This window comes from Triturus cristatus, chromosome 7, assembly GCF_964204655.1.
Source record: "Triturus cristatus chromosome 7, aTriCri1.1, whole genome shotgun sequence".
Taxonomy (NCBI): Eukaryota; Metazoa; Chordata; class Amphibia; order Caudata; family Salamandridae; genus Triturus; species Triturus cristatus.
In genome coordinates, this window is record NC_140590.1 from 1,518,662,423 (window position 1) to 1,518,689,088 (window position 26,666).

General features: G+C 45.3%; 1 long non-coding RNA gene across 2 annotated transcripts in view; it reads right to left on the minus strand.

Moving 5' to 3' along the window:
* Nucleotides 1-2,990: 2,990 nt before the first annotated feature.
* The window catches only part of LOC146812280 (uncharacterized), a 369,505-nt gene continuing 345,829 nt past the window's right edge, over nucleotides 2,991-26,666 (minus strand). For both annotated transcript variants that reach the window (XR_014965894.1, XR_014965895.1), the window contains one exon: nucleotides 2,991-6,574. This is a non-coding gene — a long non-coding RNA (uncharacterized LOC146812280). The remainder of the gene's footprint in view (nucleotides 6,575-26,666) is intronic.

The following is a 26,666-nucleotide window of genomic DNA, read 5'->3' on the forward strand; positions in this document are numbered from 1 at the left end:
TACCAGGTGAATTTTCCCGTTATCCTTGGCACACCCACTGCAGCGTGGCCACAGGAATGGTTTAACAGAGTACTATCATATCTCTGTGTCTCTACGTGGATATTATTGAAGCACTTCCTTCAAGATATTTAGTAAGTCACTATTTGACTGCAATTTGGGGTAGATTTACACGGTCGCCCTTGTTAGAACATAAGGTCATTACCTTCTCTCTCTCTCTCCTGATATAGCTTCTGCGGATATTACCTTGGCTATTTGATATCCACCCACCAAGGACACTCCATTGCTGATGCTTGTTGAGAGTGCCCACTCTCTCATCTCCAGGGTGGGTTCAATTTAATATATTTATATATAATACATGTGTAGGTCAGGTACTAGGTTTAAGATTTTGGTATAATACATGGTCGTTGTACTTGAACTGCCCTATAAGTGCATACTGGTAATCACTTAGCCTGGACTTGTAAGATATTAGATTTTCCAACTGGGGATGCAAGTCATATATTCTTGCGTCCGATATTCTTACCATATTGTTTGTGCCCTGGGATAAATGGACTATGGCACTACCACTTCTCTCTTTTTATTCTCTTCTGTTCTCTTGCTACTCTCTCTGCATTAGACACTTGTCCTTTTCTTTCTGATTTTGCTCCCATCCCTCATTTCTGTTTAGGTTTAGAGCTGCATATGTATACAGATTCTATATATGGGACGATACACACTTTGCTGTTTTGTATATAACTTGTATAGTAAGGTTGCTGTTATTCATGATGTGTTAGTTAAATTGTCATGTATTGTGGATTCACTTAATCTGTGATTTTGTCATTGGAATGTAAGTTATGTACATAGTAGTACTGTCTTAAAGGTGTTAAATGTTCTATTACTAATATGTAGGGTTTGTCTGTTATATAAACGCGTCGGCTGTGTTCTTTTAAACAAGAATTTGTGTGAATAAAAGAAGAAACTAAAGAAACACTTTATGGATATAGACCAGTTATTTCTTGTCTGTCTTATTTAGTGGTGCACCTTTGCATTTTTTGAAATCTGAAAAACTATTATGTTAACAGAATACTGCTGTCCTGTCTGTGAGTTAAGCCTGCCGGTGTTTATGATCTTGCACACATTAGCTTGTGTTGAAAATATGTATTTTTTTTTAAAACTACTTTTAGTCCATTGGGCTTAGAGCAGAGGTCTTTAACCCTCCTGCAAAAAATCTCTAGAATCTAGAAACTCCTCATTGACAAACAGTGACAATTCCAATGGCAAATCATTTTTACAGTGGGGAAATAACATTAAATAGTGTTTTGCAAATCAAAGTTTTCTGGGTGACCGTGGCTTACATTGCACTTGAAAAAAGAAAAAAACTATCCAAAAAGAATTAACTAAAAATGAACAATGGTACTTTATTATTCGCAAACAAAACATCATTTGACAAAATGTATTCAGATAACGCCTATCTAAACTAATGTGATGGGTGGGCCTGTTTTCCTCCAGAGAAACAGTCAATCTGTGCTTGCACCTCATTAGTACCAGTTGAACACCCAAACATAGAAATAAGGAACAAAAAGGTGACCAGGCCAGCTTTTCAAATGGCCTTCTACTGTGCAGCAACATGTGTTGCTGCATCTTAGTAACATTTGTACCTTTTGTGTATTATAAAAATGTATTTTGGTAAAATCAGCAGATTGTGTTACATGATCAATTATGTGGCAAATGCAGCAAATCTATAACTATTCTAAAATCGCTGAAGCCATGCAATCACGTTTCCAGGATCCTTTGTATAATGGCTGTATTGCATGAGCTAAAACTTTAGAGCAAGGCATCCAAGGAGAACCATATTTTTTTCATGAGATGTTGACGGTTTGTTTTTTACAGCTGTATAGAACTGGAGGTTACTGAACATCATTCATCATAATTAAGCCATACCATTTACATTAATTAATGATGAATTGCAAGGTCCCAATAGGATGCTTTCTTTAATTCCAGGGGGGGGGGGGGGGGAGTGGTCCCTTAATCTTCTTTAATAATGTTTTTATAAAAAGGTTTTTATTTTTAACATTTTGAAAACTGACACGTATAAAGGAACCAGTTTTTGCTAAATTATAAATTATTTTACTGCTGTTGTTGACTTCAGTCATGTTTCGGGGGGGCTAGAGGACCTTGAAAGTCCATGCATAAAAAATAAATACATATACTATAGTGCATTTCCCACTAATAACTTTTTATAATATGAAACCTCTATTAGTCAATGCACTGCAGAGGTCGGTGTGCAATCAGAGAGCCACAGAATTAAATCTTGGATGGTGCAGTGGGAGATAGTGACTTGTGTATTTTTAATGCTACAAGATCACAGTCTGTGACAAAGTATTTCAGGGATTCTGCTCAGGAACATAACTATGCGTGGTACCATAGAACCTTGGCATTTAGGGACTGAGGCACCATACCACCGCTGTATCTATGAGCCAGAGTCTAACTAGCTATAGTGCTTCACAGGCCCTCCAACCTTTCCAGAAAGACAAGTGAATGTGCAACCCAGAACACAATACTCTCGACCCACTCGGAGATCGCCTTAAAAGGACTCACCCTTCCGCTCTCTCACCACACTTTTACGCACTAAGATAAACAAGACACAAATAAAGTTTAGATTATTTATTTAAATTATCATGCTCTAAAATGCAATATTCATGCCACAATTAGAAAGCAAATGCAGACTAAAAATACAGTTAGGTCGGTCAATAAGCTGGATACCATAAAAAGCCTGTCATGTTATAAGACAGAGTAGCCTAAACCCCCTCCCCTTCTACTGAAGCTAAATTATTATATGTCAAAAGTTTCTGGGTTTAGTGACAGACCACGTACCTTAGCATACTCTGACGTTTTACATCTCGGTTGAAGCAGTGCTTTTGTCTCAAATTTCACTCCAAGTGTGCTTTTTGGACCTCTGTGCTCATCTATATGACAAGACATGTGTGCTCATAAACAACAGCTGCATACTCATGTTATATCTAGGTGCTAGTGCCTGGCCAAAGAAAATAACAAGGGACATTGTTATTTGACCTTGTCTATGGTGTGCTGACTAAATCCCAGAAAATGAACAGAACATGAAAACAAATGCATGTTCTGTATGAAAATACAAGGTGCCACAAATGCAAGTGGGATTATTATAGTAATATGTGCAAAGGAAAATGCAGCCTACACAATTAGGCTAACGTAGGGAAAACTACAATGAGCCATGCATGAAACACACAACACCCTCCTTTTGGTCAGGATAATGGCACAAAAGGATAGATAGATAGATAGATAGTAAACATACTCCATGCATAGGTATAAAAATGCCATGCATTGAAGAATAATTGAACAATTGTTGGGAAAACCGCATCCGTTGGTGGAGCCTACATCCGGTGGTCCATGTGCCAATGCATAGGATTTTCCATAGGTCTATTGAAAAACCTTGCATCATAAAGAAATTGCAAGCCCAGGAAACAGTTCTGAAAATGGGTCACTAAGGGACTCACCAACAGCCCAAAATCTGTGGTAGCAGGAATTTGTGAAGCCAGTTAAGTGTCTATTCGAGGGGCCACCAGATACAATCTAACATGGTTTGCACATAGGTAAACCAGGCTGGTCGAAACTTTATGGACCAATCAAGATCCAGTTCTTGTAGTAGTAACATTCCAAAGATCTGAAGCATATGCTCACGGTATTGTTGAAGCGGTGCCAGTCCCAGAGTGCCCACAACAGGAACATCCATTGTGTAGAAGTAGAACCAGGATGAGAATGCCACAAACGAGGAATAACCACAACAGGAATCCCTTGAATACACTAGAAACAATGGAGCGGATAAAAGTAAGAAATACTCCAAAAACTATCTGAAAACAAGTAATGTGGGCGAGGGCGGTCGTACTTTACGCACTAAAGATTTGATGCAGTAATTCTCTGAAATGCAGGGTAAGGTTTGTATTTAATAATGACTATTACATTGGAATTTCTAGCCACCTGCAATAGGTCTCATGGGCAGATGTGAGAGCTATGTCTTGGAACAATAATGCTTTGAGTCTACTCAGCTTGTTGAAATCTGCTTTCAAAGATGGAATTGTGGGCCACAATGTTACCAGTTACTAGCTGTGGAAACGGACAAAAAATAGGGGACTCCAGCCTGCATTCCACAACAGCCTTAATAACTCAGCAGGAGGTAACTATCATTCGCAAGGGAGAATTGGAGGAACTGGGATTCTCTTTAAATAAGCTGAATTGGACACTAAAGTGTTACAGGCGCCATGGATTTTAACTTGTTTCCAAACAATTGAACGTCCTACAGTAGTCCCATTTTTCTCCAATTATAAAAACTTCATTGTTACAACGTTCACACTAATATGTAAAGGGTAATGACCATATAATTCATGTATGCGCCCAAGGGGTTTGTTTCATGCAAGCGATGGATTAAATTAAAATGTCAATGTGGAGTGAAATAACAACGTTTAATACCAACACCACCGAAGGAGTCTCCGCTATATTAAATGGGAGTTGTTTCAATTTTTCTAAATGCAGCATTGAGTGGGTCATGTCTTTCATGGGCATTAGTTGTTGTTTTTGTTAAGTTTAGAGGTGAAAACCAATATGTACATTTCAAGTAATGCCATGGAACTCGCCCATTCTGAAGTGTCTAGCTAAAGTGCATAATAGATCTAAGCGGACTTTGCCCATAATATAAGGTTATCAATAACAGACATCACAATGTTCAAATTCTTTAATGCGAGATGACAAAATATTAATTCTAATAACAACAGCTAGAATTTTTTTCCGAATTATCCACGTCCATTTATCTCAAACATGCAGCATCTTCCATTTGTGATAGTTTCCAAATGTCATTATAAGTAGCAAAAATACATCTTTTAGAACGTGGGGATTTAGTGCTAAAAACAAAATCTGATGATTTCATGTTCCCAGACAGGAGAGAAACATATTTTTTCACTGCAGACAGTGTGGAATGTTCCAATGATAGTTGAAACATTTTCCCCAACAAATAGGTGGTAACAATACTCAAATGTTCTGACTGGGGATATCGGGGATCAGGTCGGCTTGATTTAAACCCAGGTGTGGAATTAAGAAAATAAGCATGACTACCACTCTTATCCTTTGCCACAATATCCACCCGCCCACACTGGAAAATGAGAATTAAAGGTACCATTCTGGTACTATTCAGTTTTTCTTCAGTATAATTTGCTAAACTCTGTCAATTATCAAAGAGGACTACTAAAGGAATAGTCGGGGTGTTCATGTCTTACATTTTTGCCAACCCCAGCCAAGTAGTCTGTAGGATTGTTTAGTTTAGGAAAATAATTTGTGTGGGTATTAAACAGGCTCAAAATAAGGTTTCCATGCCCTGAACCTGCCAGGACTTGGTACCCCAAATAGATATCAAATCTATGTGTCCTTCTAGTTATAACCTTTCACAGCTCACTGATTACAGAATGTAGTTGTATATATTTTTAGTTTGAGTAAGCATATATTTCCTTGGTGGTATTGGGGTTGATTTAAAATAATAATATAAAGTGGGGCTTTTTAAATGCTAATTTCTAACTATAACGTGCCTGAAACCTATGGTTTTTCCAGTGAATTTTAAAGGCGCCTCTGAAAACTGAGGGTGCTAAATGCAGACCTGCCACGGCTCTCAGGAGCCAAATTGTAACTGAAAAAAGCATTGGAAAGGTCCATTGTGGTTTTTTATTTCTTAGCTACATTATTATTAATCACCACTGTACCATGGGTATTTTGCACTGCAAATGTGTGAGTATAACTATTCAAATGTCTACAATCTAATCCTATCCTATCGGTGTGATTAGGTTTCAGAATAGGAAAGAGGATTACTCATTTGAGAGACACACGGTTCTATTATTCCCTGGTATTCAAGTTTGGAAAGGATTTCTTTAATGGGTGCGTTACCATCCCTTTTTTATAGGATACTGTGGCTGAATTTGAAGTGTAGACAGTATAGGAACAGCATGTTAAGGTGAATCCTTATCTCAACCTGTGTAATTAGGATAAAGAGCTGGGGCCAAGGCAAGGGCCCATTCAGATATATATGCATGTTTGACCTTGTCCGGGATGAGGTGTGAGAAAGAAGGGAGAATATCATTCCCATTTTGGGAGCATTCAAGAACAAAAGGTGCGGGCCAATCGACCTCTGGCAATAGAATATTATAAGTAGTCAAGTTGTCCCAAAAAATTGCTTCCAAGTGATAGTCTGTCCAGAGGGGCTATGCGGTAGTCCGAGGTTTCAACTTTAATAAAAGCATCAGTTGCTTTTGTTACCAGAAATTGGTGGAGATTTCAGCATACTTTGGTGACCTCTTTCACACTGTCGAGAGTCACTGCCAAACTCCTGTTCAGGCGAAGGGTTCTCAGAGTCTGTGGCAACTCACTGTCAATGCTGCAACTCTTGAAAGGTGCTTTATGTGGAAAGGGCCTATCCTCCTCCATTATCTTCACATCAGACGAGTGTTGTCTCTGTTTTCAGTTGCACATACTGTCCTTATCTGAGATCAGATCGCCCTCCTCTGTCGTACTGTTGGTCAGATGATATCTGAAAGGAACAAGGAGAACACACATCAGGAATCTGATAACTTTCTGGTGTCTTGATTTTAGTGCGATTGCAAAAATATGAACGTCTGAGGACTCTGGGGATGGAGTACCTCGATTATGTCTAGCTTTTGTTGCTTATTTAGAGACGTCAAGGGCTGGCCTACTGTCCCAATTAGAACTAGGCTTGGCAAGAGGTGGTACTGCACGTCTGGTTCCCAAATTAGGAAACTACCTGGAAACTACCTGGCAATGGTTTTACAATGCTTTGTTTACAATGCAGAAGAAATTACAACACATGCCATTACAACGCAGATGCCATTAAAATGCATTCAATGAGAATGCATTTTATGGCAAGTTTAATAGGCAAGTTTTAATATTAGAATAATGTTAAAGATTGAAGTTTGATTTGCTTTTGGTTAAGGTTTGTGTTTTAAAAAATAGATTTTAAATATATTATATTAAATGGATGTGACAGAAACAAGGGTTTTGGTGAGCGAGCGTTTTAATACTCAAGTTTTCATTTCAATACCTGGGTATTAATTTAATATTTTTTTTATTAATTTTTTTAGTTGAAGAAATATAAAAAACAGTTAGGGGGTGTACACCTACCCTACGGTATGGAATGTGTGAGAAATTGGGTTATTGAGTGGGGTAGTGAATCAATACGCTGGTATTAATTGTAATACTTGGGTATTAAATAATTTCAATGTGTTTGTTTTTTCAAATGAGAAATAATTACTCTTAGTTGTATAACACCAACCCTCTGGCATTGTGTGTGAGGGAACTAATAGTTTGGGTGGGAAGTGTATTAGTTCTTTGCCGCGGGAGCTATCATAATACTTAAATCGTAGTTAATTCCTTTTTTAAAAATCAATATTGCGGCTTCCTTAAAACTGTGTTGCTACTCTTAATACTACCATTGCTGCTAGGACATGGGAGCGATTACTGTTCTTAATTGCTGCTAACAAATTTTTAAAAAATAATATTGCTGCTATCTTCCAGAATTGTGTGAGACCTTTTAAATTCACCGCTGTTGCTATTCTTTTTATTTGTGTATTCGGGGGAGCTTGTTTAGCTCGGGTGGAGGGTAGACTGGGAACTGGTCAGTACAGGAAGAGGCTCACGCAGAAACAGGCGCCGGGTCAGCGTTCTAGCTGCTCGACCCGACGCTCCACTGACTACCTCAAAAGCGCCGCATGAAGCGACCGCGTGCAGCGGGCGTGCAGCTGGTGCACCGAAAGTGCACTTAAGGCAAGCCCATCTGCACCCAGGACCCCTGTCCCCTCTTTTCCAGATCGACACCACTATTCTAGTCTGCAGCTCAAACAACTAAACAGACCAGTAGGGTCAAAATGTACCCGTACCATCCATCCTGAGCAGAACCAGGTAAGCTGCCTACACTGCTCTTTTAATCTCCTCCCTCAACATATCCCCCCCTGACCCTGACAAGAAACCCCATATACTTTTACTATTAAACTGTCGGTCCCTACTCAGACATAAGACTGAGATCCTAACGTTGCTAGAAGACACATACCCAGAAGCTCTGTTTCTGACAGAAACCTGGCTCACGACTAACTCTGAGCCAGATATCGTACAATCCCTTCCGCCTGGGTACCTTATCCAGAGGAAAGATAGATCCCCTGGGCTTGGGAGTGGAATTGCCATTATTTACAAAGATTACATGACCCGTCGTGTACTAGGCAGTCCCATATTAGATTGTGAGAATATTCATTTCCCAATTGAACTGACCCCCTCTTGGTCACTTTCCGGCATTCTGATCTATCGTCCCCCAGGGACGTTGGGACTCTTTTGCAACTCCTTGCTGGAAACAGCCTTAAATCTTGCTAGCACTTCAGCTAATTTTATTCTTCTCGGAGATCTTAACATGCACTTCAATGATCTCCTGGACCCTATATTCTCAAACCTGGACTCACTCAAAGGGAAAGCTCCCCTTCCTATACCCTGGTCAGACCACTTCCTTATCCCTTTTACCTGGCACCCTCCTTCTACGGTATCAACTACCCACTTGAAAAGTAGGCTAATTCGTCCTTGGCCACAACTCCCCCCTAGAGTGGTGGACTCAGGAGCTTGAAATGACTAAACTCCACCTTGATCCCAATCCGGTGACAGCTAACAAAAGTGTTGCTGACTGGATTGAGGGATCCCTGAATACCGTACTCCCTAAGAAAATTATCCACAAGAAATTGGGACCTAATAAGGCCGCTTGGTTTTCCCCCATATTACGTAGCCAACAACAACAATGTAAAAAGCTTGAAAGGATCTGGAGAAAAGATTTCAAACCCAGCAAAAAGCAAGAATATAGGACAGCCATTTGCTTATACAAGTCAGAAATAAAGAAAGCTCAGGCTGCCTACTACGAGGAAAAGATCTCTGCGGGGAATTCCGCTTGAGAAACTTTCCTCATAGCCTAAAAGCTACTTAAAGTCCCTAATCCCCCCGACAGCACCCGATCTCTCGGGAAATCACTGCAATAAGCTTGTGGAATACTTCTCTACCGAAGTACAGAATATCCTTAAACAACTCCCACAAACACACAGTGATGTAACAACATCCCCCGTAGACCTTAGCCACCGCCAAAATGAACATCTTCTGGAATCATATGCTCCACTGACCAATGAGCCCTTTTCAGCTGTTCTTTCCACAGTCAAACCTGGATCACCACTTGACCCCGCGCCACCCAATATATTAAAACTGGTGTTACCCACAATTGCCCCCACTTTCACAGGTCTGATTAATGCCTCCCTTGCATCAGGAAAAGTCCCTATGGAGTGGAAAAAGGCAATGATAAAGGCTCTGTTAAAAAAAAAAAAACACCTGGACCCGGCGGACTTGGGCAACTACCGCCTCATTTCTTTGCTTCCAGGTCTCAGTAAAATTGTGGGGAAACACGTCAATTATCTACTCTCCACATTCATTGAGTCCTACAACCTGCTCCACCCCTCACAAACGGGCTTTCGCCCCCACCAGGGTACAGAGACCGCCCTTCTGGCGGTTGTGGAGGAATCTAGGAAGATCCTGGATACAGGAGGCTCCGTTGCCATAATTCTTCTCGACCTGAGATCAGCCTTTGACTCAGTGAATCATCAAATTTTGATGCACCATCTCAAGAGCATTGGTGTGTCCGGAACCGCCTTACTGTGGCTCCGGTCTTTTCTAGAAGACAGACTTTTCCAGGTCTTCGAAGGCAACATCTATTCCAAACCCACCCGTCCAGTGTGGAATCCCTCAGGGTTCCTCCTTGAGCCCAACCCTTTTTAATATTTATATGTCCCCACTGGCAGTTATCACCACCGCCTTTGGGATCCACACAGTGACATACGCGGACGACACTCAGCTTGTCGTCTCACTCAACCAGAGCGACAAAACGCCTAACGACCTCTGTTCCTGCCTCGAATAAGTCGCAAAATGGATGAGCCATTCTCATCTAAAGCTCAACGGCGGGGAAACTGAACTGTTTGATTTAAAATTTAAATGGTTGCCTAATAGCAAACAGCATGTGGCCATCCTGTATGGGCCAAGCTAAATTACCTAAAACAGAGACCAAAAGTTTAGGCTTCTGGTTAGACCAAGAACTTTCATTTAAAACCCAAGCCAGGAAGACCGCAGCATCGTGCTTTGGGCTGTTAAAAATGCTTCACAAGGTGCTCCCCCTTTTACCCAGCCAATCCAAAAAACTGCTGGTTCAGGCCCTAATTCTGTCCCGAATAGACTACGGGAATGCCCTCTACTCGGGCTCCCCTAGCTCAGCAGTAATGAAACTACAGATCGTGCAGAACTCAGCCACAAGGCTGCTCACGAGGACCCCCAGTCGCTGCTCAGCAAGACCTTCTTTGCGTGCTCTCCATTGGCTCCCGGTGCTGGAAAGGATCCACTTCAAGGCCCTGGGTGTAGCTCACAGCTCTCTAAGAGGAACTGGACCACCTATTATCAAAAATCTGATACGCCCCTACAGAGCCAACAGAAGGCTACGATCAGACTAGCTTCACTTAGCAGTAACACCCAAGATTAAGAAAGCCAGAAGCGGAGGATGGCTCTTTTCCTACAACACCGCCAAACTCTGGAATGCCCTTCCCTTGTCCCTCCGCAAAGAACCCAACCACCTTATGTACCGTAAACACTTAAAGACCTGGCTCTTCCCGTAGAGGCAGATTCCCTCCCTGGTTACTGCTACAGCGCTGGGATGCCTCCGGATAGTCGTGCGCTCTATAAGAACCCTTTTATTTAATTTCATTAATGCACCGGTATTAATTCAAATAAGTGGGTTTTTATTTAACATAATTGTTAATAATATATATATATATATATATATATATATATATATATATATATATATATATATATAATCTACTGGCGGTCGCCAGTAGATAGTTATAGTTACAACCTAGTTTCCATAGGAAATCTCAAAATTCTATTTTGAATAACTTTGGCGCCGGTTGACGAATCCTCGCGAAATTTTCAAAACAAATGGAGCGCTCCGTTCAGCTCCTACCCTGAAAGTCTCAGGGTGATTCCTCAAGCGGGGGCCTAGAAAAAGGGGGGGTCCCAAAACGCGTTTTCCCCATGCATTTTTCCATAGGACCTTTAGTCGCAGCTACAGCCCGAACGGCTGAACAGAATTACGTGAAATTTGGCAGAGAGGTAGCCATAAGGTCAAGGAAGTGCCTTTTGGTGTAAATCTGTTCAGTATTTCCTGAGAAAATAGCATTTAAAAGCATATCAATATCTATACGCGTGCACCGTGCGCGCACCCTGCCGTGCGCGAGCGTAATTCCGATTGGTTGTTAGATGTCGGTAAACATTCAAATCGGTCGAAACCAGGAAGTGTCGTCCGCCATTTTGTCTCTCGCAGTCTGAGGGGGTGAAAAAAAAAGGTGGAGAACGTGAAAAGGGGGCAGAGTGGACAGTTCCTGACCCCCTAGCCTTGGTCAGGGGGTCACAGATGGACCCCCATGGGAGAATTTTTTTTTATTTTTTTAAATCGCGAGGTGCGCGCACGGTGCGCGCACGGCACGCACTGCGTAACGCAATGCGCAACGCATTTTCCCCATGCATTTTTCCATAGGACCTTTAGTCGAAGGTACAGCCGAAACGGCTGAACAGAATTACTTGAAATTTGGCAAAGAGGTAGTCCTCAGGTCAGGGATGTGCCTTTTGCATATATGGTGTCAATCTGTTCAGTAGTTCCTGAGAAAATTGCATTTAAAAGCACATAAATAGCTATAGCCTTAACGTGCGCGAGCGTAAATCTGATTGGTGTTTACATGTCAGTCGACGTTCGAAATCAGGAAGTGTCGTCCGCCATTTTGTTTGTTTTGGGTGCGACAGTGAAAAAGAGGTGGCGAACGTGAAAAGGGGGCAGGGTAGAGAGTTCCTGACCCCCTAGCCTTTGTCAGGGGGTCCCTGAAGGCCCCCGAAGGGTAAAAAAAACTTTTTTTTTTTTTTTTTTAAATCGCGGGGTGCGCGCACGGTGAAAAACCTTAAAAAAAATATATAATAATACATACATAACTTGGCATTTAAAAAACCGTACAAATTCACTTAAAAAATCATAGGTTTCACACACGTTATAGTTAGGAATTAGCATTTAAAAAACCTTGCAAATTCACTTAAAAAACCATAGGTTTCACACGTGTTATAGTTAGGTGGACATTTCACTCGTAAAAAACCAATGAAATTCCCCCATTATAGTTAGTTGAGATAACTATAACTCGCGCGACCGCCACAAGGATGATGTCATGAGTGATGCCACTGACCATGTCATGAGTGATGTAATATGTGACGTCATGAGCAGAGGATTGCGGGCGCGCGAGTTATAGTTCTCAACTAACTATAACGGGGAATTGGGGGCGGAGCTAGCGCGCGACCACGATGGCCGCCTGAACTGAGCGCTCCGTTAGCCCGCCACACTATCTGCCTACTATCCTGCAGCTGTGTTCCACCTGCGCCAGGAAACGGTGACCTGGGGTCCCCTGGGGTGCCGCGGTGCCGGTGGCGGGAAGAGCGACTCACCTACCTGCCTTCTGAGTGAAGATTCGGCGCTCCGCTGAAACCGGGCTGCTGGGCCCTGGCCGCTGGCGCTGTGCGGAGGCTGACGTGCGGAGCTCTTCCTTCCCCTCCTCAACCGGGGTGGCGACGTGCGGCCCTCGCCGGCGTCCCGCTGCGGGGGCCCTGCGGCGGTGAGACCGGCCCGTTGTCTCCGAGGACCCTGTTTCCCGTGTCTGCGTTCCCCTCTGCTGCGTCCCTGCCGGCCGCGGGAGGCGGGGCCGGCCGCCTGGAGGGATCGGCGCGGCGGCCCTACATCTACCTGAGAGCCGGTGCTTTGCGGGGAGCTGAGGCCGCGCTGCCGTCTGGACACCTGATACGATGCCGGTGAGTGCCCCCTGCTGCGGCGAGGCCTGCTGGGGAGCCCCGAGGCTTTCCTATGCAGTGCATCAACTCATGAGGTGCCCCCCCTCCACTGCATTGCCGGCTACTTTGAACTACCTGTTGCGAACTGTTGCCGGAGCTGGATCCCTCGCCCTCCTAGCGCCTTCGAGACCTGCTTGGCGCATACCAGTTGGAGGGGGGGGGTTAGGCCCTGCATTAATCTGTTGGCCCACGCTGCTACCGGGGACCCGCGCCGCATGGCCCACACGGGGACTGGCTGATTCCGCCATACATTACGTATGCATTACTGCCTGGTGGGGGAGCGATAGACACACTGCGGGCCCTCAGACGCTCTCCATTGCGATGCAGGCAGGACAGGGGGGACTAACCACTATTTGCGGCCCTGGACCACCCACCGGCCAGCTACTACTAGTGGATTGCTTTGGGGCGACCCCCCCCATACGGTTAGGAGGGGGGGGGAATCCTTGTGGAGGAGGTCGAGGCGCTCCTTAGGGCACCGGGCCCTACACGACGATACGATGGGACGCACGGATAAGTCCCAACCCAAATTGTCGTTTGACCCCAAGCGACCCAAGCCTGGCGGAGCCGCGATGGAGTGATGTCGTGGACCAAGGCCGGAACCCGGACGAACAACACCAGGATATCCGCGGCCTCTTGCTCTCCATGGAAAAAACCCTCCAGGGTGGGATAACCTCTTTGGGGGCCAAAATGGACGCGCTGTCCTACAGAATGGACCGCATGGCGGACAGATTGGACAAACATGCAGAGCGCCTGGACAGCTCGGAGCGCAGGCTGACGGAGATGGAGGAGGCGCAGACCACTCTTGATGCGGAACACAAACAGCTGGGCAGGGTGGTGCAGCTCCTCCAGGACAAGACGGAAGACTTGGAGGCCCGCTCTCGGCGCAGTAATCTCCGCATCACGGGCCTGCCGGAGGCGGCACCCACGGGGAGCATGGAACTCTTCATAGAAAAGCTTTTGAAAACTCTGTTGAGTGACTCCTCCTTTTCAAACATGTTTGTGGTTGAGAGGGCGCACCGCTCTCTTGGCCCCAGGCGCCTCTCCCAGGCCAGTCATAACTAAACTCCTGAACTATAGGGACCGCGATGTCGCCCTTAATCTTGCCCGTGAAAAACAACCACTTCGATTCGAGGGGTCGACCATTTCACTCTTTCCAGACTTCACTGCTAGAGTTCAGGAGGCGAGGCGCTTGTTCGCTCCCATGAAGAGACAGCTCCGGGAGATGGGTGCGGATTATGCCATGCTCTATCCAGCTAAGTTAAGAGTGAATTGGCAGGGCCGCTCACATATATTTACTGATCCAAAGATCCTGCAAAAAGCTTTGAAGGACTGGGTGAGGGAGGGGCGGCCACTGCCGGATCGCCGGCTTTCGGACGAACCGACTGGGGGTCCTTTGGATGAGCAGGGCTGACCGGCTTTGGAAGTCATTTATTGTTGAGTGTTTTTTATCCACTTTTCTTATTGGGGGTCATGACTGTTCTCCTTCATATTTGTTGCTCTGTGCTCACTGCTTGACTTGTATTAGATATGCGATCTGCTTATTTCGCCCTCCCTATAGCCCCGTGGGACATACGCTTGGCTGCATTTATTCACGTTTGCTTTAAGGCGGGGTGCGGAGCAGTGGTCCCATTGATCACACTTTCTTTTCTTTTTCTGTTGCGCGGGCTACATTACCCCCGCGTGTAGTACACCTGGGATGTTTCTGGTTATCTTGATTTGGGTGGGGATTTTTCTCCTTGGGGGGGTGGGTTGGTTCCGAAGCCTAGTTGGTGTTGGGCAGGCATGGGCGGGAGGGGTTTGACTCTTGCTTTGCCGTGTGGCTTGTTGTTGTGGGATGTTGACATGGGTTTTCCTGGTCCTGGCAGGCTGATGCCTACTTCTGGATGTGGTCTGTGTTATTGGGCACGATTGGGAGGGCAGGTTTGTGCTGGAAAGGTTTATGGTTTTATTTTCGTTGCATTTTCCTTTGGTTTGTTGTTAAGGAACGACACAGTCTGGATTGCACTCTCCTCATCCTTTTATTATCCTCTTTCCGCATATGAGTGACACGCCAAAGCTTCATTGCGATAGCGCCCTAGACTCGCTGGTTTTGCTGACCTGGAACGTCCGCGGCCTTAATGATTTCCGTAAGGTTCGCAAGATATTGAGCTATTTGAATAGGCACAATGTGGATGTGGCACTCCTGCAGGAGACCCACCTTCACCCAGATAGCCCCATATTGCGTACTAAAGGGTTGATGGGTAATATACATGCTGCGGGTTTCACATCACACGCCCGGGGGGTTATGACGTGAGTGAATCCGAGGGTTGCGCTCTCATTGTCACCCCTAGAAACGGACAGGGACGGTAGATTTGTTTTGTCTAAGTGCTGTGGTAGGGGGCTCGAGCTTTTCATTTTCAATGTTTATGGCCCTAACTATGACCACCCCGACTTTTACGCTAACTTGGTGGCGATGTCCCAACCTTACGCTTTGGACAATATTCTGTGGGACGGGGATTTTAATTTTGGCATACACCCTGCTCTGGATCGGTCCGATGGCCCGGATAGACGCCCGTCGGCCTCTGCCAGACTGGTGGAGTCGTCCCTGGTGAAGTTGGACATGCATGACATATGGCGCCGCAGACACACTCAGCAGGGTGGATACACGCACTATTCTGCACCTCACAACATACATACGAGAATTGACTACTGGTTTGCTTCACAACAATTGACTCACCAGATCCGGGCATGCACGATTCTCCCTCGCACCTTTTCTGATCATTCTCCACTGCTTCTCACGCTGACCTTCCCAAAGAAACGCATCCCTCCATTTGCATGGCGCTTTCCCCCATTCTCCCTTCTTGATTCTGTTTTCAAGGAAGAGATCGCAACGTCTATTGAGGCCTTTTTCGAGACGAACATAGGCTCCGTTGACTCCTTTCTGACAGTTTGGGAAGCCTTTAAGGCGTATATCAGGGGGGTGACCTTATCCAAACATGCAGGGGTGCTAAAGTCGATACATGCCAGATTGACAGCTTTAGAGCGGAAACTGAAGGACCTAGAATCCACTCGTAGACAGGTACACAGTGAGGAACTTGACTGGGACCTGGCTCAAACCCTGCGAGACTACCATAAGGAAGCTGATGTAGAGATAAAACACCTCTGGAAATATGCCACTGCCCGTAGCTATGGTGAGGGGGAGAGGCCTGGTAGGGTTCTGGCACGGCTTCTGCAGCAGCGGAGGGCCAACACCACGATTCCAGATATTAGACTGCGGCAAGGTGATCGCCCGTTTACGGAGGATCAGGTGGCGGAGCAATTTCGGAAATACTATGCTGATCTCTACGCTTCCCGCGGTCACTGCTCAGATGAGCTTATGGAGGATTGCCTGTCGCATATTAAGCTTCCCTGGTTGTCCGACTGGCACCGCGAGTTCCTGATGAGGCCAATCGAACGTGAGGAGGTGCTGCTTGCCCTCTCAAAGATGAGGGCCGGTAGTGCTCCGGGAAGCGACGGTCTCACGGTGGCCTTTTATAAGGCATTCCAGGATCTCCTACTCCCCCACTTGCTCACACTGTTTGGGGATATATGTTCCTCAGGCAGTATGCCTCCAACTATGCGGGAAGCGATACTGGTGGCCATACTCAAACCTGGGAAATGGCCAGAGGAGTGTGCCTCGTACCGTCCATTGTCCCTCATGAACGTGGACGCGAAGATTTTCGCGACAATGCTGGCTAATCGCCTTAGCCCACTGGTCACCACCCTGGTGGCGCCCGAGCAGGCCGGCTTTGTTCCCAGCCGTAACTTAACTTATAACCTGCGAACTGTCTTCGCAGCTTTACAACATACCCGCTCGGAGGTCCCGGCGGTTGCGGTATTCTCAGATATGGAGAAGGCCTTCGACTCGGTTGAGTGGCCTTTCATGCGACACGTCTTGAGCCGTATGGGAGTGGGGCCGGTTTTCCTGCAATTACTTGCGACACTCTACTGCTCCCCCACGGTGCGCATTCATATTGGGTCCTTAGTCACTGATCCCATATCTATTTTTAGGGGCATGAGGCAAGGATGCCCTCTTTCCCCAATATTGTATGCCCTGACGGCAGAACCCCTGGCTTGCGCACTCCGGGAGTATCACAGCTATAGGGGCATTCGATTCCCAAACTATCGCCTAATCGTATCGACGTATGCGGATGATACGCTAATCTATGTTAGGGAGCTCGAGACCCATCTGTCCCCGGTACTTAGGGAGGTGGTCCTCTTCGGTTCTCTTTCGGGTATAGGGGTCAATTGGAGTAAGTCCATCATGTTTCCGCTCACCCCAGCCACGGCTCGCTTTGAGCCGGAATACCCCCTTTCATGGTCCACTGAGGCGGTATGATACCTGGGTATCCGCCTACATACTGACTCGGAGGTTGTTCTGCAAGAAAATTATGGTGTTGCCATCTCCAAACTGGAGGACGACGTGGACAGATGGATTGCTCTTCCGCTCTCTCTGATGGGCAGAGTGGCGCTCATGAAAATGATAATCCTACCGCGGTTTCTCTTTCTATTTATGAACATACCCATGGTTTTGTCCAGGGCATTCTTCAGTCGCCTTCACTCTCTATTGGTGCGCCTGGCATGGAGGGGCAAGCAGCCTCGCGTTGCCTGGAGGATATTGACACTACCATATGAGATGGGGGGCCTTGGTGCCCCTGACTTGGAGTTGTACTATAGAGCCGCCCAATCCTCACACGCACATTACTGGATACATGGACCCTTGGATATACCCCACTTGTTGATTGAGACTATCGTCGCCGATCCCAGGCCTCTGCCCGCTTTGTTGTTTTCACCTTGTGACAGGCGTACGGGCATCATGGACTCTCTTAATTCGGCCGTACACGCTTGGCACCATATTCTGGCTGCTCACGCTGTTAATCTCCTGTATGCCCCTGTAGCCCGTTTGGACTGGTGCAGCTGGCTGGCGCCATGTAGGGACAGAGGTGTGATCCAGGCACTGCAGTCACTCAATCTACATACCATGGGGGACCTTTTTGAGGGCGGTACCGCCCGTTCCCTGAGGGACGTCACTGAGGGGGATGCCGTCTGTACTCCCCTTGCTCTGTTTCAATTTCAGAGGGTTAGACACGCCCTTGGGGAAATATTGGGGGAGGACATGGCGGAACCTCCAGAGATCCCGATATTGACCGCCATTATTAAAGCTCAGTCATCGGCTAAGCTGGTCTCTAGAATCTACCACTCCACGTTGACTGCTAGAGACGGTGCATACGCGAAGCCACGGCTAGCATGGCAACGAGATCTGCAGATAGATTTGACCGATGATAAGTGGCGATACTGTTGCCTTAGCACCAAACGAATCTCACTTAATGGGCGCCATAGATTGGTCCACTTTAAATTTCTCAACCGGGTTTATCATACCCCGGAGCGATTACACCGCTTTGGTCTACGTGACACCCCCCAGTGTGATCGATGCGGAGAGCCTTCAGCTGACTTCCTGCATGTGGCCTGGACCTGCCCAGGGATTGCCCACTTCTGGGGTGATCTATTCTTAGAAATTAATCGCGTTACGGACATGTCGCTGACCCCGGATCCGCTCCTTGCTCTGCTAGGCTACTCACTGCCACTCCCAAGAACCACAGACGCCTGGTCGATATGGCGCTGCTACTCGCGAAGAGATGTGTGTCTGTCTGTTGGCTTCGCGGTCCAACGCCGACTTTGCAACAGTGGACTAGAGATATGCTTTACTGTTGCACTCAAACTGAAAATTACAGCGAATTACTGCCACCCCGTAACAGACCTAAAAACTTTTGGGCCCTGTATTTGGAACGGAGACCGTCTCCAGCTGCTGCTGAGCAGGGAGAGGCTACATCCCCGTTGGGAGCTACTCCCACTTCTTAGGGTCCGATGGGACTGTACAACCTATGATATGGACTGCTTGCCCCAGCCCCCCCCTTTTCTCTTTCCCCCCTTCACGGTGATGCACAGGATGGGCGCTACGGCTTGTTTAGATGGTGGGACCACTCTTTTGTTTCCATTCTAAATCCTCTGTATCTATTATTGCTCGATTCAATCTATGACATATGATTTGTCTGTATGTATAGGACATGCTACTGGAGGCTGTTTATGTTTGTACTGTGTCTTTCCTTTGTTATTACAGGTTGTAATGTTTGCTTCTCTTTTTATTTTCTTATTTGTTCTTTTACCTTTTCAATCAAAAAGCTCAATAAACATATTAAAAAAAAACAACTAACGGGGGAATTTCATTGGTTTTTTACGAGTGAAATGTCCACCTAACTATAACATGTGTGAAACCTATGGTTTTTTAAGTGAATATATATATATATATATATATATATATATATATATATATATATATATTTTTTTTTTCAGTAAAAAAAAAAAAAATTACAGGGGCGTTACAGTTAGGAAATAGAATTTTTAAAAATCTTAGAAATTCACTGAATAACCCAAGGCTACAGGGGCGTTATAGTTAGGCTCCGATTTCACATATACGAAACAACAGAAATTCAGCAGTTATAGTTACCAGAGCTAACTATAACTTATAATCCCCCAGTGCACTGCTTATGACCTCACCTATTACTTCACTCATGACATGGTCAGTGACATCACTGATGACATCACTTATGACATCTCAAATTACATAACTGATATCATCTATTGTGTTTATGATTGTTAAACATACCAAGATACTTCAAAAGTTAAATTAGTATACTTTGTGTACTACTAATGAGTGGTACTATTTGTAACACATTTTATATGAGTGTCTGTGTGTCTGTGTGTACCCAGGTGTGTGTAGGTGGCTGGGTGGTTCTGAAGGACTGGGTTTTTCTAAGACCCAGCGGTGCCAGGGAACAACACCTGAAACCTTCGTGGGTTACCTGTTCTGGCGTACCAAACACAGAGACACGGGACACTTCCAGCGGCGTCAGAGATCAGCGTTTATTTTACTGCAGGGATACAGAGGTCACAAGAAGTACACAGCGTGTAGGTTCTCGGAGACTGCTTCAATTTGCAAAAGTGGATCGCTCCTTTTATACACGTTTTTCCCATAGCCCAATATAGTGAACAAAGATTACAACTCAGTTCCCACAATAAACTTCAAAAAGGGTCGCGTTCATGTTTCAGGAGGCCGGAACATGATTACCACAGTATTGCCAGTTCCCAACTGTAAAAGCATATAAAACACATTCCATCCTGATCGTAAACACATTAGGAGAAGGAACAAAAACAGATGCAATGGAAGAACAAGGATGCACAACAGGTTAAAGAAGAGTGTTAGGAGTAATAAAGGAAACTTGATAACGGGATCAGAGATACCGTGTCTAATGTATGCATGGCTGAAACAATAGACCGGCACGGCAAGATGAGCCTCGAGCGGGGCCATCTGCCTTCGTCGTGTCGTTTCCCTCATCATAAAAGTCATACTTAAGGGAACACGTGTCTCTCGCATAAACTTGAGAGTCCCAGGGTCACGAAGCGGACAGAAGTCCGTTCGCTGGCTACTTGAGGGCAAGAAACAAAATGGATGCCGTATCTAAAATGGAACCCGAGGGTTCAGATGAATAAACCCAAAAATAAGACGAACCATACGTGGTTGCGTAGCGAAACTGCGTACACCCACTATACTCGTCATTTGCGGTTCATAGATACCCAACTCATCCATATTCGTCACCACTCAAAAGTGTCGTTCCGTCCCACACGGAACCTCAGTTCTATGGGGTTGTGAGTGGTTGTATGGGTGAGTGAGTGGCTGGGTGAGTGAGTGGCTGTGTGGGTGGCTGTATTGGTGTGTGAGTGGGTGTGTCGGTGGCTGTATAGGTGAGTGAGTGGCTGTGTCAGTGGCTCTATGGATGAGTGAGTGACTGTGTGGGGCTTTGTGGGTGAGTGTGTCAGTGGTGTATGGGTGAGTGAGTGGGTATGTAAGAGGCTGTAGAGGTGAGCCATGGGTTGTGTGAGTGGCTGTAAGGGTCAGTGAGTGTGTGCATAACTGGTATATGGAATATGGATGAGTGAGTGGGTGTGTGAGTGACTATGGGTGAGTGATGACTGAATGTGAGAGTGGCTGTGTGGCTGAGTGTGTGCTTGGATAAGTGTGTGCTACTGTCATTGACTGTATAGGTGAGTGAGTATGTGTGTTAGTATCTATATGAGAAAGTGAGTGGCCGTGTGAGTAACTGTATGAGTGAGTGGCTGTGTGAGTGACTGTATAGGTGAGTGAGTAGGTGTGTGAGTAGCTGTATGGGTGACTGACTCAGTGTGTGAGTGGATGTATGGGTATATGAATGGGTGTGTAAGTATCTGTATGACTGGATGTGTGAGTGGCTGTAATGGTGAGTGATTGGGTGCATGAGTGGCTGTATGGATGAATTTGTGATTGTGTGTGTGGCTGTATGACCAAGTGAGTGGGTATGTGAGTAATTGTATGGGTATTGTGTATGGGTATTGTGAATGGGTATGTGAGTGGTTGTGTGGCAGTGTGAGTGGTGTATGAGAAGTTGCATGGGGTGTGAGTAGGTGTTTGAGTGGTTCTGTGGATGATATCATCAGTGAAGTCATCTGTGATGTCATCAGTGATGTCACTAGCCATATTAATTGAATTTCTATGATTTTGTATTGTGAAATCTGAGCCTAACTATAACAGCCCTGTAACCTTTGTATGTAACAGGAGCAGTTAACAATATTCATACTTTCTTTCAATTAACATGCACTCATAGATATATATATATATATATATATATATCTCTCCAAAAGTTCAATTCACCCCAGTGAAAAGATGACGATGCCGTGTCTTGCTGGATAGCACAATTTTAATTGTCAGCTGCTGGACGCGTTTCGCCTGACCTGCAGGCTTGTTCACCAACAGTCTACAATAAAGTTCATCTCCATTTTGAACACAGAAGGGTCCTGTCACATGATTGAAACTACCACAATAGTGTGTTAGAGGACAGACTCGTAGTCTTCACAAACTAAACGCTTAAATGCATTAATATAACCGCTTACAAAAATACAGATGAATTAACAAATGCATTTTAAACAGGTTATACATCTTAATGTCCTCGTTTGTATTATTTAATTTAATCTTGTTATCATGTGAATGCCACAAGAAAAAACGAGAAAAGAATTTTTTTGTATAGTTAGTGTCTCCACCCTTGCACAAATATTCAAAGTTATGAACTTTGTTTCGCAGAACGAATAAAGACAGTAAGTAACATGTGGTGTAGAGCCCAAGCGGGCTTAATAGTAAAGGTAGTTAATTGTCAGTTGAACAATTTATATGACCCTTCTAATGTGTTCCACCCTGTGTCAAAACAATCTGTTTTAAATTAACATATTATTCATGTCATGCAACCGCATGCATAAATAAAAACAGAAATGGTTAAAAACGTACTTCTCGATTCCCTGCCACCGGAATCAGTAAGGAACAGACACCACTTTCTGCGTACAAATTGTTTATTTTCGTACATCTATATACATCCACAACAAAGTTCAGTAGGCCCGCTCTCAAAGCAGCAAAATCCACACTACAAATTAAACAGGAAACTGCCAAGCAGCCTTGGTCACATGTGAAATCACCACCACTGGAGTGCCTTAAAAAAAGCATGATAAACATAAAGAAAGGGTAACAGGAGGATCTAACATTTTGGCCATATTGGAATGGTGAAAAAACTATGTCAGAACAGATATTAAGCTAACATCTTCTCCTTGGGGAGTAGCCTTATGGCTAGAGCAGTCGACCTCGAAGCGGGGGAACAGGATTCGAGTCTCGGCAACGACGCTCAACATCCTGTGATTCTGGGTAAATCACTTAATCTCCCTGTGCCTAACAAAAATGTATGTGTCCATCTGTAACGAAACTGGTGCTCATGTAAAGCGCTCTGATACCCGATATCTCGGGTCTAGTTCGCTCTATATAAAACTCCAAAAAAAAAACAAACATGTAATTGAGTACAAATCGGAAATCAAAAGCAGTGAATACAAATCAGTACAAAGACTGAACAGCATTAGCATGTGGCACAGTGGTCCTGGCATGTAACGGCATAGTGCCCAAACAGAGTTATGTGGTTGAATAAAGGCCACCTAAAGAAGTTGGCTAGTCCAGTTGCCACTGATCCGCACAACCTGGTACTAGACAGCAAGTATCACAAAAAACACACAACACACACAGTAAATTCCTGCACATGGAGGCATAGTGCCTTCGTATCCCTGTGTGACGCATGTCGACCCCTAAACTCAGGGCAGACCAGGTTGGCACAAGCAGCTGAAAAAATATGTCTAAACATGGTGTCGGAATGCACAGACAACTACTGGGCAAGTGCCCCGGCATAGTCTGACTTAGGTAAAGGCATAGTGCCCAGATCCTCAAAGGAAGAAAAAACATCATGCATGGTTTGTCTTATCTGTGACGACCTCCAGGAGTCATGATGAAGAAGAGAGTTGGAAACCCGTCCTCGTGAGTGAAGTTGGGTCCCTTCCTTTCCTCCTGAAAAAGAAAACACAAAAGGAAATTATTAATGTCAAAGGAGTTAAAAAAAAAAATTCATGTCATGTTGCTCGAAAAATACGGTTTCTGATACAAGTGGAAGGTGAACAGAGAAAGAGAGCGAAAAACTATTCTTCTCTGAGGTGCACAGCAAGTTCCTCATCCTGAATCAAACCCCCTGCGATTCTAGTCTGAAAATGTATTATGTACCTAGATTCCTGCTTCCTAAGCTTGAGAACTCGAGCTTCCCCTCTGGGATCATTTCTGATCTGCTCTATGGCACATTATGACAGTTGAGAGGCATCAGAGAAATGTCCGTCCTGAAAGTGTCTGGCTACTGGATACCGGGGATCCTTGTTGGTAACAGTACTCATGTGCTCCAGTATTCTGATTTAGGCCATCAGGGTGGTACTACCTATGTACCATAGCGTGCATGAGCACTCAATCAAATAGATGATAAAAGTAGTGCTAGGAATTGAGGAATTGAGAAATGACCATGTTGGTAGTCCCACATATGATTTCTTTGTGCGCCTCACAGTGGCAACAAGGAAAAAAGCCCTGAAGGCGGTGTGTGTTGGTGCTCGGTGCTTTGGTGATGTCGCTGTGGACCAACATGTCCCTAAAGCTGCATCCTCTCCTGTAGGTGGTGCGTGGTCTATCATTGATGTTACTGCCAATGATGCCATTGGACTTCAGTATGTTCTAGTTCTTCACCAAAATCTTTTTGACATCATCGGCATCGCCGTTACATGTCAAAATTATCCTGGTGTTCTCCTCAGTCTATTCTGCTGCAAGGTCGACTTTATCTGAAAGTGTCTCCTGTCTGCTGATGGCCTTTGCTTTTTCACTTGCTTTCTTAAGAACCCAGACAGGATAACCCCTTTCCCTGAATCTTTCGATCCTGGTGCTGTCCTCCTGTTGGTATGCTGCCTCAGTGTTGCAGTTACGTTTGGCCTACAGTAGCTCTCCATACGGAATACTCCATTTGAGGGTTTCTGGGTGACCACTGAGGGCATGTAGCAGGCTGTTACTGGCCGTGCTTTTCCAAAACAGTTTAGTGTGGATTTTGTTCTGCCTGATCTCAACACGGACGTTCTGATAGTCAGCTGTGTTGTTGCTGATATTGCTCGTCAGGACTATATTTCGTTTGTTGGTGTTAAATTTGTTGATGAACTCTGTTGCCTGGCTTTTCGAGACCCTCCAGATTAGGCCTGGGCGAAAATTCCATTCCGCTCACAGAAATTGCGATAATTTGACATTTTCGCGTTCCGCGGAGAGCGCGAAAATGTCAAAATTTTCGCAATCCGCATCTTACCGGAATTTTTTTTCTTGCTCGCGCTGTAAAAAAATACATTCTCGCGTGCGCGCGATCGCCTTACCTGAATGCCCGCGTTCGCCGACAAGTTTTCCCGATCCGGTCGCGTTCTCCACGAGATGTTGGATTGTTGGTAGCTATTTGCGCTGTCTCGCAAGAGTTCGCGCCCGCATTAACGTCATTCGTCGCGCAATCACGTCATTCGTCGCACGAGCACGTCTTTCTTCTCACGATCATGCACCGAGAGACAAGTGAAAACAAGATGGCCGCGCCCGTGATGTCATCAGTGATGTCACTGACCATGTCATGAGTGATGTAATATGTGATGTCATCAGTAGTGCATTGCGGGGGCGCGAGTTATAGTTAGCTGAACTAACTATAACAGGGGAATTTCTAGGGTTTTGTACGAGGGAAATGTCCAGCTAACTATAACACCCCTGAAACCCATGGTTTTTTCAGTGAACAGCCACGACCCGTGACCAAGGAGCACAGGGGCTCCGAAACGCGTAGGGTAGGCTATGAAATATCCTGATGTGCACGCTGCCACGCTGAACAAAGACTCTGAATGCATTTGGGGTCAGCTTGCTTTTGTGTGCGTCTCCGCTAGAGTGGCAACCTTTGGAAGAATATATATATATATTTAGTATACTATGTACACATGTGAAAATGTTCCAGTCCACCAGGTCCTCTTATGGCTCCTATAATGTCATATGGTGTCGCAAGCGGAGCTGTACTATTATGACATAGTCATCGACGTGGGAGAGCTAGGAAAGAATTTCCGTGGAATGCTGGCGCTGGGGATATTCACCTAAGTGTTCAGGCTAGTCCTTTGGGAGCGACTGTCTATGTTGCCACTCCAGAAACCCAAAAAAGTGATCCGAGGGCAGAGGCCCTGCAGATTGCTCACGAGGTGGAGAGCCCAGTCGTGTGCACCGGCGGGGCAGCGAAGTGACAAGCACCACTACCCACAGAAAAGGTAACGAGGGTACTGAATAACAAAGGATCTTCTCTTTGTATCTGGCAGGAACAACAAGGTTAAAATGTCCTAGTTCCAAAATGTAGAATTAGTGCTACACGGTCTTCGACAGGACCTGTGATGGATGCCACTTCTGCCTTTCGCACACATGAAAAGACACACAATTAATGGACGGAACACAGAACAAATCAAAACAGTCACCCCCAGTCAAGAGATCTGGGTTAAATACATCATTCTTTTGCTCACCATGCCACCCCAGTTTAGACCTGGCCATATGCAAATCAGTCTTGACCCTGTGCCTCATGGGAACAGTCCAGCCCAAACTGTCAAGCCAGGTTATCCCTGGACCGGAAACAAGCATCCTAGAACCGGTTTCGGGGTTTCACCCCTCTTCAGCCAGGATAGCTTGATTCCAGTGGCACAGTGAGCCCAGGACCTACGTCTGCGCATACCTGGCGCACTTAGGGCGAGAAAGCAAAAGACACACAATTGATGGACGGAATGCAGAACAAATCAAAACATTCACCCCAAGTGAAGAGATATGGGTTAAATCCAACATTCAATCAAGACTGATTTGCATATGGCTGGGTCCAAACTGGAATGGCATGGTGAGTAAAAAAACGATGGATTTAGGCCCAGATCTCTGTACTGGGGTGAATGTATGACATTGTTCTGCATTCTGTCCATCAATAGTATTCCGTACACTCGAGGCAGCACATGGGTCACGCGGTACTGTCATACTGTGGTGGGACGCACACTCGTTGACCTCATGGCACTGCTCCACACTTCGGGGACAACATTTTCCATTAGCTGTGTTTTCTGATGACATATCGCGCCGACCCCATCCAACAGCAGAACCCCTTTAGATCCATACAGACTCTTCCACTCACTGC